Here is a 15,951-nt window from a genome sequence, read left to right on the forward strand (position 1 = left end):
CCAAATCTTGAACTGTTCTGAAAGCCTTCTCCCTGTAGACTAGCTTTCATGGTACCAAAATGTTCCAGGCAAGCTTCCAATGGAGGAAAGCAACCATCAGTCTTACCCAGCTATGATAACTATGAACCACAACAATGCATAGCATGATAAACCTAAAGGTGCTATAGTGGCATGCATACCTGTTCAGTAACCAACAACTCTCTAATTGGAACAATTGGTACAGCAAGAGGGGAATTGGTACAACAGGAGGAGAATCAAGACTGGGACTGGAAATCTAGTCAACTACTCAGAGATCTTGTTGTAAATTTGGAGATGAATTTAAAAGGTTGGATCTCTCTAATGTCTTGAGCCTAACTGCTTCATGATAATCTGTTGGTACACTTTTACATTTGTACATTATGTTTTTAAATAAACTCATTAGACAACCATCTTAGTCAGATCTGACTACCATGAGAGGTTAACATGGGCTGTGTAACTTAAACATCAAATATTTGTTTCTTGTAGCTATAGAGAGATACAAGGTCAAGAAAGACACCTGGATGCGACTATAGTTGTAATTCAACGGACCCAGTTATACTTCAACCTGGCAGCAGAACTCATTATCAAGTGCTATTTTGATAACATGCATGTAGAGAGTCACTGAGGCTAGCACTCAGGAAAAAAAATTGAGACCAGCCAGTATATGGCAGTGTTGGATTCCCTGTAAGGAGGCTCTGGGAGACCAGTTTGTAAAGCAATGAAGGTAAAAGCTATGCTGCCCTGGAAATGAAGAGTCTGGCTAGGAAAGATTCAGGCTGTGAGTGAAGCCAACATAAAACAAAAGCCTTGTGTGCTGCAAATAGCAAGCCATATGGAGAGGGCTACCCAAACCCAGTGGAGACAGATGACACCACCAAGTGTCCCAGGCCAGACATAGAGATGTAAGGGTTAAAGTTTCCTTGCTGCCTTTCAGCATTACTTTTGTCCAGTGTGTCCTTGCTATTCTCATGTTTTTCTTTGGGGGAGTGAGAATGTTTATTCTGTGGTATTGTATATTAGAAGTATGTAATTTGGTTTTGTTTTTACAGGGGATGAAAGCTAAAAGACTGATTTATGCCTTGGAACATACTTTTAAACTTTGAAAGTTTGGGGGACTATCAAGACTAGGAGGACATTTGAAGTTGGACTAAATCCATTTTGTATTATGAGATGGCTGTGAGTTTGTGGAACCAGGCACAGAATGTGGCACAGTACAAATTTAAAGTGTATCCAACAGATTCATGTGTTTGAACACTTAATTCACAGATGGTAGTAATGTTTTGAACTGGAGCCTTTGAGGCAAGGACTGTTGAGTTGGCCACTGGAGGTGAGTCCTTGAGAATTATAAACCAGCTCTGCTTTCAGGCTAAGGTCTTGCTGCTTCTGACTCACCAACAGAGGACCCAGTTATACCACTCCTGGACATATGCCCAGAAGATGCTCCAACATGCAATAAGGACACATGCTCTAATATGTTCATAGCAGCCTTATTTATAATAGCCAAAAACTGGAAACCACCCAGATGTCCCTCAACAGAGGAATGGATACAGAAAATGTGGTACATTTACACAATGGAGTACTACTCAGCTATTAAAAACAATGAATTTATGAAATTCTTGGGCAAGTGGATGGATCTGGAGGATATCATCCTGAGTGAAGTAACCCAATCACAAAAGAACACACTTGGTATGCACTCACTGATAAGTGGATATTAGCCCAGAAGCTCAGAATACCCAAGATACAATTGACAAACCACAAGAAATTCAAGAAGAAGGAAGACCAAATTGTGGATATTTCAATCCTTCATAGAAGGGGGAACAAAATACCAATGGAAGGAGTTTCAGAGACAAACTATGGAGCAGAGACTAAAGGAAGGACAATCCAGAGATTGCCCTACCTGGAAATCCTTCCTATGTAAAATCACCAAACCCAGACACTATTGTGGATGCCAGCAAGTGCTGGCTGACAGGAACTTGATATAGCTGTCTCCTGAGAGGTTCTGACAGTGCCCAACTAATACAGAAGTAGAGGCTCACAGTCATCCACTGAGCACAGGGTCCCCAGTGAAGGAGCTAGAGAAAAGACCCAAGGAACTGAAGGGGTTTACAACCCCTTAGGAGGAACAACAATATGAACTAACTAGTACCCTCAGAGCTCCCAGGGACTAAACCACCAACCAAAGAGTACACATGGTGGGACTCATGGCCCCAGCTGCGTATGTAGCAGAGGATGGCCTAGTCGGTTATCAATGGGAGGAGAGGCCCTTGGTCCTGTGAAGGCTCTATACCCCAGTATAGGAGAATGCCAGGGCCAGGAAGCAGGAGAGGGTGGGTTGGTGAGCAGGGGGAGGGGGAAGGGAACAGGACACACACACACACACACCCCGAGGAGAAACCGGGAAAGGAGATACCATTTGAAATGTAAATAAAGAAAATGTCTAATAAAAAAAGGAAAAAAATAAAATAATGAAACACACGTCCCTCCACAATGGTCTTCACCACGCTGTTACTGTCACAACAGATTGGTAGTCCCAATAACCACAGGCCAGAATATTTCTTTCTCCTTTAAGTTGCCTCTATCAAATATTTTGTCAGAGAAATAACAAAAGTGGGTAATTTAATAGATTTCCAGTTCATATCCACTCCAGTAAATACTTTCTATTGAGCATTTGGGGTTGGGGGAGGTAATGAGAGCATGTTGAACAGGGTCTCACCACTGCATCAAAGTACAAAGAGACAAGGAAAAGTTTAACTCAGTTTAAGATGTTTTAGTCCATGGTTGTCTGTCTCTATTGCTTTTGGCCTGTGGCAAGGCAAACAGTAATGCAAAAAGAACCCTTTGAGACAAAGTTGCTCATATCAGGACACTCTGTAATCAGAGAATGCAAACTACGGACTAAGATGAAGATTTACCTTTGGAAGGCATTGCTGTCAGTAGCACTCTTTCTTTAATCAGACTCCATATGCCATAGTTTCCACTTTGCCTCATACATTACTCAATTATAAATTTATTAATGGATCTATCAATTTTAAAAAGTCAGAGTCCAGAGATGAGGGTCACTTCACAGGACCCTCATCTCTGAACATCCTTTGCATTGTGTACAAAGCCTTCAATATATGAGCTTCCCAGCAACACTCTATCCACAGATAATAACTGATAAGTATTTAAGAAGCTGTATTGCATTCACATAAAATACCCAGCATATTGCAAATTTATGATACATAAAACACCAGGGCAGTAAAATTTGGCAATGCCCGAAGAGAGAGGAGTTGTCGAAAAGACTGGCTGTGTCCCAAATTCAGAATATGTGCTGCCATTTAAATCACATAATACTTCGTGGTTTATTAGCTGCTTACTGAAAATTATTTTATAGTTGAATTTATGGGAATGATAATTGAACATTTTGTGATAGGCTATAGATTCTAGGGAAAGGAAGAAATTAATATAAATATCATAATATCAGTTCTAAAACAATAGAACTCCTGAAATTTTTACTGAATAGGTGACTTTTCAATGACTATTTCACTTATAAAATTGGTTCCCTCTCCCCTAGCCACAATTAACTGTCCTAATGAGAGTCAGGGCCTCATGAGCTCCCTTATGCATGCTGAAATAGCAATAGGGCCAGTCTTATGCAGATCTTGCGCAGGTTAAGTACAATTGCAGTAATAATTTGGCACTGCCATGACTAGACATTTTAGTTTTCTCATCCCCAAACTCTGACTCCTGCATTCTTGCTGAGCCCTCCTCTGGATGTTTTCTAAGTCTTTGAAGGGATAATATCAATGTCCCTTTTAGGTCACAGCATTCGAACATCACTTACATTCCAAACTTGACCCATTTGTACATCTCTACATTAACCAGCACCAGCTACAAAAAGAAGTTTTGAAGTCTGAGGGCAGCACTAATCTACCAGTGTGAACCTAAGTATTTAGAAGGAAATTTGTTACCTTGACCCTTCTGTACAACAGTGGTAGATTCTCTACAAAGGTCCATGACCTCCAGTCAATGGTTTCTTGATCATATTTAAAGTCCCAGGAATGATTTTCCTCATATGGTAATGGAAAGCAGTTGAATATCTTCATAATAGTCATGTTACTTGCATCAGAGGATATGTCTTGCAAGGAAGGCTTTTGATAAAACTCATGGGATCCACAGCTGGATAGAACTGTTGTTGATTTACCCTCTGCTCACAGTCTGCTCACATCTCTGTCTCTGTGAAAGCTAGTCAGTGAGCAGGACACTACCATCCCAAACCCAGCTAGAGCTCTTGGTGTCCTGCAGCTGAAGTGAGTCTTCAGGAATAGGATCTTTAAAAGTAGCTCCAGTGGCCAAGAAAGGACATTGGCAACAATCTGTAATGTTTTGGAGACTTCTGGATCCATCCTCACCAATGGCTCACAGGAAGGTATCCTACACCAGGTTCTGAGAATTCCATTTGCTAACCTTAGGCTTCTAGTAGAAGCATCATCTACCAATCCAGGTGCCTCCACTCAAATCTTTCTTTAAAACTAAGTTTTTAACAGACCTACAATGTAGTATGCATCCTTAAGATTTTTTCTATATTTCCTTGATTTTGGTTATCTCTTTCCTCTACTCTTTCATCTCCCCCTACCCCTTCCATTCTTAATCCCCCTGAAATGTCACCTCCACCTCCCCATAGTCCCCATTCTACTAACATATCAGATATGCTCTTCTAGTTCTCTTCCCTTAAGAGGTTTCTCCCTCTAATGCCCCCTTTTCTAGCTTCCTGGCCTTTATGGGTATTTCAGAAAAAGTAGTTAAAGAACTTCGAGCTGGATCCATACATGAGATAGAATATATGGCATTTATCTGTTTTGGCCTGGACCACCTTTTTGAGTATAATTCGGTTTTGTTCCATCCCTTTTCTGAAATGTCATAATTTCACTTATATTTACAACTGTATAGTATTCTGTTGCACATATGAACCACATTTTCATTACCCATTCATTATTTGATGAATATCTAGGCTGATTCTATTTCCTGGCTATTGGAAAAAAAACAATTAACTAAATGCTTAGAATTCAAATATTAATGCCCTAACCCCCACAGTGTGATGATTATTTTTAGATGAAGTCTTTGAGAGAAAATCCTGGTCAAGTGAAGGCAATAGGTAAAGCTTCAAGGTTTGGTAAAAGTCTTTTAGAAGAGAATAAAGATGGGCAAGATCACACATGCTTCCAACCCCACTATTCAACAAAGGACCTCAAGTTTAAGGTGGGATCAAGTGCCTGAAGATATAACTGCTAGGTAGGTTTGTTCTAAGTGGGAAAAGAGCCCCCTCACCAGAAACTCATTTTGCCAGTGACTTGATCTTTGACTTTCGGCCTCCATGGACAATAATGTTTGCTGTTTAAGATACCTACCTTGTTGTGTTTGTTATTGCAGCCTGAGCTAAGAGTAATTCAGTAAAGGAAATGGACAGGAAATATAGGGTGTAGTATGAGGATTAGTTATTGCCTGTGGCCCAAGTAAGTGATGCAATCTCTCAGATTCCATTTCTACTATGGCAAAGTTCCTCTAGAACCATTTGATACTATGTATTTAAACATCCCAGGAAGTAGACAGCATAAACAGTAAGCACTCTTCAGAGAAATTATCAGGTAGTTTTTCCATGAACAGTCAATACTCTGATGCTCATTGTATGAAGAGCCATTTCTTCCCCGTGTAGTGAAGCATAGTAGCCAACTGCTTTATTCCAAATTTAGCACATTCCTCTTGTAAAATGCTTACACATTCAGATCAAATGTCATTGTACAATATCCTGATTTGGAGGCCTATCTTGCAGGAAGGATTAAAGCACTTGTCCTTTATCTGAGATGCTTTGTACTTTATCAGTGCAAACGCTTAATCAGCCTCTGATAAGTGGCCCATCACTTACTGAGCTATTTGGCAGTTTCTTCTCAAGGAAATAAGAGGTGGACATTACATATCATGATAAAGGTCACCTTTATCAACCCTTTCCCTACTTAGTGAGGAGTTGTAGTAAGTGTAACCTCTGCTTGACACTTGCTCTTACATTTGTCTGGATTTTCTACTCATTTCTTGGAACACCGTTTTCAGCTTTAAGACTTTTATTTAGTCACTTTGTAAGCAAGAGGAAATTCTGAAGGAGGATAATCTAAGTGCTCACAGAGTTCCTTCTAAGGTATTTGTTGTTGTTGTTGGTTGGTTGGTTTTGTTTGTTTGTTATATAGAGGCTGTTTTGCTCAAAATTATAGGTTCCTAAAAGTGATTTTAAAAAGGTTTTGGTCACCTCATTAAAATTGTGTTTATTAAGAAGTGAAAAGTGAGTGGCAAAGTTTCTTTTTTTTTTTTTTTTAGATATTTTCTTTATTTACATGTAAATTTCTCCTTTCCCAGTTTCCCCTCCAAAAAACAAACAAACAAACACAAACAACAAGAACAAAACCCCTGTTGCCTCCCCCCTCCCCGTGCTTGCCAACCCACCCTCTCCCACTTATTGGCCCTGACATTCCCCTACACTGGGGCACAGAACCTTCACAGGGCCAAGGTTCTCTCCTCCTATTGATGATCGAATTTGCAATCCTCTACTATACACATGCTGCCAGAACAATCAGACCCACCATGTGCAGTCCTTGGTTGGTGGTTGAGTCCCTGGGAGCTCTAAGGGTACTAGTTAGTTCCTATTGTCGTTCGTCCTAAGGGGCTGCAAACCCCTCAGCTCCATAGGTCCTTTCTCTAACTCCTTCATTGGGGACCCTGTACTCAGTTCAATGGATGGCTGTGAGCCTCTACATCTGTATTAGTCAGGTACTGTCAGAGCCTCTCAGGAGATAGCTATAATTAGGCTGGCTTGTCCATCCTTCAATCTCTGCTCCATAGTTAATCTCTGCAACTCCTTCTGTGAGTATTTGGTTCCCCCTTTTAAGAAGGAATGAAATGTCCACCTTTTGATCTTTCTTCTTCTTGAGTTTCTTGTGGTTTGTGGGTTGTTCATCCTGTATTCCAAACTTCTGGGCTAATAACCACTTATGAGAGAGTGCATACCATGTGTGTTCTTTTGTGATTGGGTTACCTCACTCAGGATGATATTCTCCAGATCCATCCATTTCCCCAAGAATTTCATAAATTCATTGTTTTTAATAGCTGAGTAGTACTCCATTGTGTAGATGTACCACAATTTCTGTATCCACTCTTCTGTTGAGGGACATCTGAGTTGTTTCCAGTTTCTGGCTATTATAAATAAGGCTGCTATGAACATGGTGGACCATGTGTCCTTATTACATGTTGGAGCATCTTTTGGGTATATGCACAGGAGTGGTATAGCTGGGTCCTCAGGTAGAACTATGTCCACTTTCCGGAGGAACCATCAAACTGATTTCCAGAGTGGTTGTACCAATTTGCAATCCCACCAGCAATGAAGTAATGTTCTTCTTTCTCCACAACCTCTCCAGCATCTGCTGTCCCCTGATATTGAGCCTCTGAGTCCTGCACAGACCCGGTATTAATTTTTGAGCTAAAATGTCAAGACATATCTAGACACATAGACATAAAAGAAACTTTCTACAGTTTAAGATTTGAACTTGATATTGTTCCCAGCGATTTACTTTAGAACTGGCTTGTAAGACCTAGTATTTGAAGGGCATTAGGTATCAGAGAAATTCCATTCCGTTTGCATGAATATTATGAACATAAACTAGAGCCTCCTAAAAAGGAGGTCTGCCAAAGACACTATTCTGTTTCCTACTGTAAACATACAAAAAATCTTAATTCTAACAGAGTGTGTGCAGAGAGGAATATTTAGATAATGATACTAGATAAGTTGCCTAAACCTGGTGTTTCATAGAGGTAAATAAAGGGATCCACAGAGAACAACTGACCTCATATTCTGTGGAGACTATATTCAGTTGATTAAATAGTTTCAAGGCATCCTAACTTTCTAGAATGTTATCATATCTATTGTTGATCACTGGCTCAAGATCCTCTGCCTCTCTACTCACAAAGCTGGTGTTCTGCACCAGCATCCTGCAGAAGGAGGCTACAGCAAACTTAGGAAAGACAGAATCTACTACTTGCTTCATAGATTCAAAACTCAGAGCAAAGGTTCAAGGAGAATGTCTGTTGAGAAAATAAGAAAAGAAACAAATTTTTTTCTGTTATATTTCTCACCTCCTTCCTTACCACAAAGAAAGCATCATCCTCTTGGGGAAAGGGAGGAGCCATAAGACAATATAAGATGCTTGTGGGTCTACAAAACTCAGAGGGTGAAACTCTACCATGCTAACGAGTTTCAATTCCCTTGCCTTTCACAGAGAGATCCAAAGAGACAGAAGCACCCTGAAGTAATAGTTGTTGTTGGAGCACCTAAGAGTATAAGACTCTCTTCTAGAGAAATATGAGATAGCCTTTATCTAAGATGAGCATGAGGAAATGAAGAATCTCAAGAGAGGGTTTCTAGTAGCTTCAGAGAATATCTGATGGTGTAAACTCAGTAATGGTCCAGAAATAAGGGAGAAGACTTTGTGGTGAGGCTGAGAACTGAGTCAAGGAGCAGCCTTATGTAGCTTTCCAAAATCCAGAGAGGAAAGCCAAATCTATTGAAGAACATAAACAACACTAAGACCTTTGAGGTCTAGGGAAGAAAGTTGGAATTGTAGAGAGAAATGAATTATCCAAGCTGAAAATTCCCACTCTTCCATAGAATAATAATAGTTTATGAGGATGAAAACAGAATGAAATCACTTTTTACATAATGGGAATTATAGAGTCTGAGATTTGATGTTCATGGTTGCCTACATAAGCTAATAACATAATAACTCTTATGATGAAAGAGAAAATTGTAACTTTTACTGGGACTAGAGATGTGGTATTGGACAAATGTGGGCCCTGTTGAGAGCATCCCAAGGTGTTCTCTTATAAAGCAACTAGGCTGCACATAATCTCTTGGAACACATCTAACGTCTCAGTAACTACATCCCCCACAAACACTGCAATCACATCACTCCAGGACTGAACTTTTGCCAGTAGTTTCAGTGCAAGGATTTGCTTTCATCTCACACTGGATGCAGAGTCCCGAAGCTGCTGTGCTTGCTCTCTGCATTCCCCTCAGATCCTCATGCTCTGCATCTTCCAACAGCTTCTCTAAGTCTCTTTGTGGGAACCTGTGCTCAGTCTTGCTCTCTGGCAGCTGTTGCTTCTGAAGGATCATCATTCTTCTGGAGGCTGTGGTGATAGGATGGACTTTTAAACTCTTGGCAGAAAAATAAGTTGCTTCCTGCTCAACGAGAAAGATGAAAGTGAACCCCACACTGTGTAGAAGCACAGGCCCCCTGATGCTTTCTACTCAGCTTGCCCTAACATAGCATCTCAGAAAAGCACTGCCACGGGGTTTCTTGACCTGGACTCCATGAACGGGACCTACCTCAGCTGATGTCACACTAGCTCAAGGAAAGGCTATTTGCAAATAAATACTTGGGTAATCAACTTCATATTCTTCCATGTTCAGACAGATCACTGCATCCTCCATGGTTTTCTGTATAAGTTCTAACTAAGCCACCCTCAATAATTGAAAAGTTTACATTGTCCATTAAAGAATAACTGCCCCACTATCCCTCGAGAGGCATTTCCTGGAGATATATTTGGAGAGGGTGGCAGAGTGATATTGATGATTATTTGGGAGAAATGATAAGTTTACTGCCACGTTAAGTAAGAGAGATGTTTCTTAATTTAATTGTATTTCCAAAAGTTAAAAGAGGTACATGGAAAATCCTGGTGTGGTTTGAATAATCAAAGGTACAGGGCCTGTAGTTGTGGAAAGAATCCTGGAGAAACTGTTCATAATTGATCCTCGTCCCACAACTATTCTTGTAGACCTTTTCTCATTTCTTTGTATGTCTGCTGACTAAGTGGATTTGAGGGTTATCACTAGATATTTTTACTCCTTTGTAGACATTATCCCTTTCCTTTGCCTCCTTGTTCTAAATTGCACAGTGCCTGATACATAAGGAGAGTTAAGTAAGTGTTTGGTGTTGCAACTGGATTAGAGAAATATCTTCCAGTTCCATCCATCTCCTCCTTAGATCCTAGTGAACAGACTGAGGTTTTCATGAAGCATAAAGGTGCTTCCCACAGAGCACAAACTTTCTTTAGTGAGAAAGACCAGTGCCTGGAGATGTAGTTCAGTTGGGAGAAGACTTGCAGAGCATGGATAAAACCTAGGCTCAATTCGCATTTCTTCAAAAACCAGTACCTGCAATCTCACAGCTAATGAGGCAGAGACAGGAGGTCAGAAGTACAAGGACCTTCTTGGCTACATAGTGATTTTAAAGCCAATCTGGGGTGCATGAGCCCCTGCCTCAGAGAGATGGGAGAAACAGCCCAAAATAAGAGTAACACAATTTCCATAAGGACAGCAGGCTTCCTAACCAATACTAATACCCTACCAGTCTCTACTTCTCAATTTGCACCCAAATTGCTTTGGAGGCCACTCCACCTCTAAGCAGATGGCTAATAGGATGTGCTAGAAGGACATATGTAAAGCCAGAGTCAGAGAAAACCAAGAAGGCAATTGAAAAGGCTATAAAACCAAGAGAAATGTAGACAGGTTGAAAAAATGGCTCTTACTAAACCCTTTCAGAGAGCTTGAGAATCAAAAGACAGATGAGCAACCTTCTACTGCAGTTTTGCCCCATATCAGAGTTTTTGTCTGGTGGTATAGCTTATACAAACTGGGGATCATGGGTGGGTGACTGGCTGGATCTTGGAAATGAAACTCTTAGTTTTTCTTCTCCTCCCTCAGTAGGATTGGCTCTACTAAAGGTAAAATCCTGAGTTTATGTAGATTCTATTTAAGAGACATTCATTAATCCAAGGCACCAAGGCAGCTAGCCACACTGGAACTTCAGTGATGTTATTGTCATTTTAGAATGGCCTTGTCATGCATCAATGGAAGGAGAGGTCCTTGGGCCTAGGAAGGGCTTGATGGATACCCCAGTGTAGGGGAATCGAAAGTGGGGAGGTGGGAGTGGGTGGGTGAGTGGGTGGAGGAACACCCTCGTAGAAGCAGGGGGAGGGAGAATGTGATAGGGTGTTTTCGGGAGGGAAGGAAACCAGAAAAGGGGATAACACTTGAAATGTAAATAAAGAAAATATCCAATTAAAAAAAAAAAGGTTAACATGTTTTTTATTACAAACTGGACTTGAGGAAAGTAGTTTTGTTTTATAAAACACTGCACCAATTCTGGGAGTGTAACTGAATTGCAACAAAATGTGTGATGCCCCACTTTCAATCCCCAGTACCAAAAATAAATAAAGTACTGCACTAGACTATTACCTTTACTTTTAGTCTCTGAGTTTTTGATGGCTTCTCTGTTTCTGCCCCATATCAGATTATTAAGGCTTCTATGACAAATTAAAACAAACAAAGTGACTTAAAAACAACACAAATAGTCCTTCACAGTTCTGAACTCAGAAGTTTAAATGGCATCAGCAGAGAGAATCCTATCCCTTGTGAACCTCTCCTAGTAAGAATGCCAGTGCATACTCCAGATCTTGTTCTTTCTTGGCTCATGGAAGCAGCACCCTTATCTGTACTACCGTCTTTAAGCCTTCTCTCCCTATGTGCTTGTCAAGTTTTCCCCTTTAATGAAAATACTTGTTGCCATAATCCACAATAGTCTCTCCTTGTAATTCTTGTTTACATTTGCAAGTAACTTTTACCAAATAGGTCAAGCTCATGGCTGCCAGTGGTTATATTTGGCATACATTCCCGAGGAGGACTAATCTTCCCACTATGGCCCCAAGACAAGTGCCTTCCTTGCTTACTCTAAGCCTTAGCATGTGTTTCTCTTGGGTTCCATCACATCGCTGGAGTCACAGCTGGTTCTCATAGCTGGTGTGAAAATACATGAATGGAAAAGTGAACAACAGTAAACAACACACAAAATGAGTGTGGATGTTCCAAAGCCTGATCCTACTCACATGAGCAGTGTCTGACAAGAAGAGAGTGACAAGATCCAACATGAAAAACCTTCACACATGTCTTGAAGTTGGGAAGAAGTCCCTGAAATTCTGCCACTAAAATGACATATCTCTTTGGCTTTATTACACATAGTTTTACCTTTTCCTTGACTTATTTCATTTCAATATTTACTTCAAACATATACCACACACAGACACTCACACAAAATCCTATTGATTTTGTGTGTATGTGTTGTTAAAACCACAGCTGCATGGCTGTCATGAACTAAAATTCTTCAAGCATGATCTTCTTCCTATGATCGTGGGAAAGAGCAAGCTACTTTAAAAAACACACATATGCACACACTTCTTGAAGCCATATGGAAGTTTTATTAATGCAAATTGAACTTCATTTTCTCTCAGCTTCCCACAAAATTCTCATCAGCAGAAAGAAAATTTTCATCCCTTAGTAGGACCTATTAGGATAATCTGCCTACAACAAAATGTCTTGCTTCAACTTTGGGATATGTAAATCCTTTACTACCAGCATGGTGGCATCAGAGAATTCACTTAAAAAATGAGAATAAGAGCTGTCATCATTTGTTTTTTTAAAAAAAACTGCTTATTTTTAACAAAGCATAATTTCAGACAAATCTATATGTGAATTTTCACAATATTATACAAACTGTGTATGTTATATCAAAAAGTGTATAAATTCATGTGTTAGGGTAAATTTCTCATCCTCAGTATGTTTAAAACTGGGCATCTTATGAGCAAATCACTTGCAGATTGCTAGACAGAGTAAATAGTCTGACAGCATATGGAGACTATTTATGGACCACAGCAATTTCCACACCACTGATCGTGTGTTAGATAAACAGTGTAACTGAAGTGAATTATGACTATTCCGTTATTTTCATGGTATATTACGTTTAATGTTTAAATTGGGAGATTCTCTCTTAGGTGTCTTGCTATTCATTTGTTAAAAAAAAGAAATTGTGGTTTTTTGTGGTTTGACTTTAACAGAAAACATGCTTTCTTTTTCCTCAAAGCCAACTGATATTTCTTATACAAGAGTACCTATCAAAACACTAGGTCAATGGCAACATATACATGTGTAATCAAAGGTTTCCTGTATAGTGAGGGAAGAAGAGGGCAAGCAGAGTAGGTCAGAATGGGCAAGCAAGCCATTTGCAGAAAATGTGAATTTGCTTTTAATATACATAATTTTCTCTTAACCTAAACCCCTATGAATTAAGCCCATGCATAGAAATGATCTTGGAGGACATTGAAAGACCCTTTAGGGCAGAGGATGAGCACCAGCTACTTAAACTCCTAAATATCTCTTGGATGCCACTTCTGTAGCTCCAGGGCTCTGGTGTGTCTTGAACTTAACTATTGCCATCCCATCTTTATTGATCTCTTCCCCATGAGACTACCTCAAGCAGCCTATACACATTTCTAAAATCACTTATTCGTATATCTTTCATGACTCTAAAGCCAGAGCCATATAGACAACTCTGCCAAGTTTGACCACCAACTTGGGGTGTTCTCTGACATTTGTGAATCATATTTTTAGCAGCTTTAATTTGTTGTTCCTTTGTAGCAATAAAGAAAAAACCTTAGCTCCTTTCTTTTTACAATCTGGAAATGTAGCTGGGTGGGATTTTTTCCTGAGTGTACCCCTCCATTGATTAAATTTTGGATTGGGCTTTTTATCTTCTCATCTCTTCCAGTACAGGCCCTGGCCCAAACATTACATGTCCTATTACTTTCTCTTTAGAGTGTGTATTTTGTTTTGTTTGCTCTAGTTGCTCTGTTTCATTGTAGACGTACATGAAAGTGATTGCTAATAAGCATACCATAGAGTCAATATTAAGTTATTTTGAAATTGTCTTTACCAAGGAAATTAACCCATTCCTTTTTAGTTTAGCCTCAGGCAAAATCTTAGGACACAGGCAGAAAGCAGCCATATTCTTTTCCAAAATACCATAATAGTTTCTAGCCTAGTTGCTAATATTATTTCCCTCCATAACATTTTGAGCTGAGCCTCCACAGTTTAAATTGGTATCAACACTAGTGTTTTCCAAGCACCTACTAGGAAGGCCCATTAAAGTTCAGCTTACAGTGTTTGATTATTTTTACAGTCCAAAGTCCCTAAGTCTTCCACCTTTCTCCAAAAAGCAGGTTGGCCAGGCCTGTCACAGAAATACCCAACTCCTGGTACCAACTTTACTCTTCCTTACTTTACTATTGCTGTGGGAAGAACATCATAACCAAGATAGCTTTGTTTTTAAATCTAATTTGACTTACAGATTAAGCAGGTTAGAATCTATGGTGGAAAAGTGAATAAACAGCAGAAAATTCACACATATAGACCCACATCAATGAGGCAGAGAGATAGCACTGGGAATAAATCCCATAGCCAGTGACATACTTTTCCCCAAAAGCCCACAACCCCCTAACCATTTCAAAACATCTCCATCCACTCAAATACTTAAATATATAAGCTTATGGGAGCCATTTTCATTTGGTCACCACTACACTGACCCAAAATTTCTGGTGACTTACTGTACAGTGAAGCTCTAACTCCACAGCCAGTCTTACTGCTATGCATATTAAAACTTGATCCAACACCCATCTTGTTCTTCTGCTCCCAGTTTTTCTTGTCCTCTTTAGATTGAATAACCCACATTTTAACAGTGAAGACAGAAGAGAAGTAAAGGGACAAGCCTTCCCACAACCATGACATACTCAGAGCAATGAAGATGCTGTATTGATTTGTAATTTTTCAGATGAGATAGAAAGGCCCCAAAGGGGCAGCCTATACACAAAGCATGGGGATTTTTTTTATAGCACATATTGAACCTTCTTAAAAGCTTACTCCACACTTTAAAGTAACAGAGCTTGCTTTTTCTCGATATACATTAAACAAACAAACAAAAAAATCAAATGTCCTGTGTATTCACTTTTTAGGAATAAAAATTAAACACAGAATGTTTGAGCACCTATAAATTTCTCCTGGTAAAAACTGAGAACTCACACATAAATCACAACACAATCTCTCTAGTTAAAGGGCACACAATTAAGCCTTTGAGGAGCATCAGAGAGTCCATGAATGGTCATTGACTAGAGAACTCAGTGTCCACTGTCAGTCACATTTAACCAAAATCTTGACCACAAAGAAAGGGAAATGGGATAATACTGGGAAATTATATCCAGAGGAAAACTGGTGAAGGAGAACTGAAAACAAAACAGCAGGCAAGGTGGAGAGTTTCTGGGGTATGGATAAGAGGTGAAGGGATGCTGCAGACAGACAGTGAAGGTCCTAAAAGTCCTTTGCCCTTCATGTGCATCTGACTGCACTTTGTTGTTCCAAAGTCAGAGGCTTGGGTTGAGCTGGTGGCCTGGATGTCTCTCTCTCTCTCCCTGGGGGCAGAGGGCCTCTCTCTCCCTCCTGGGGATGATCTTTTTGCTACATGGCACCTTAATTAAAAAGGAGGCAATGTATAAATGAGTTATTTTATTGTAGGAAGGATAGAATATGCTGGTTGAGTAGAGAGAAGGAAAGGAGAGGAAGGAGAGAGAGAGGAAGAAGAGAGCAAGAGGAGAAGGGTAAGAGTAGGAGAGTAAGAGAATAAGAAGGTGAGAGGAAAATAGAGTACGAGAGGAGAAAAGTAAGAGAACAAGAGAGTGAGGAGGGGGCAACCCCCCCTTTTATTGTATGGGGCGTGGCATGTCTGGCTTGTGGTCAGATGACTGGGTGTAAGGTCCAGCTAGAATGCTGGGAGCTTGGGACATTGTCTGCCTGATAGAGCACACATCTCCTGCAGGGGCAGCTGTGAGGGGTCTGGGCTGAAATCTGAGCCATTGGTCTCAGGAGCTATCACAGAACTCCTACCGTCCCTTGTGAACAAATTTACTTTGCTCAGTGGGTCTCGAGGTTCCCAGGTGGCCGCTCTACTAGACTCTGGCTGTCAGAACTGCCCA

The sequence above is a fragment of the Mastomys coucha genome, unplaced genomic scaffold (assembly GCF_008632895.1).
Source record: "Mastomys coucha isolate ucsf_1 unplaced genomic scaffold, UCSF_Mcou_1 pScaffold8, whole genome shotgun sequence".
Taxonomy (NCBI): domain Eukaryota; kingdom Metazoa; phylum Chordata; class Mammalia; order Rodentia; family Muridae; genus Mastomys; species Mastomys coucha.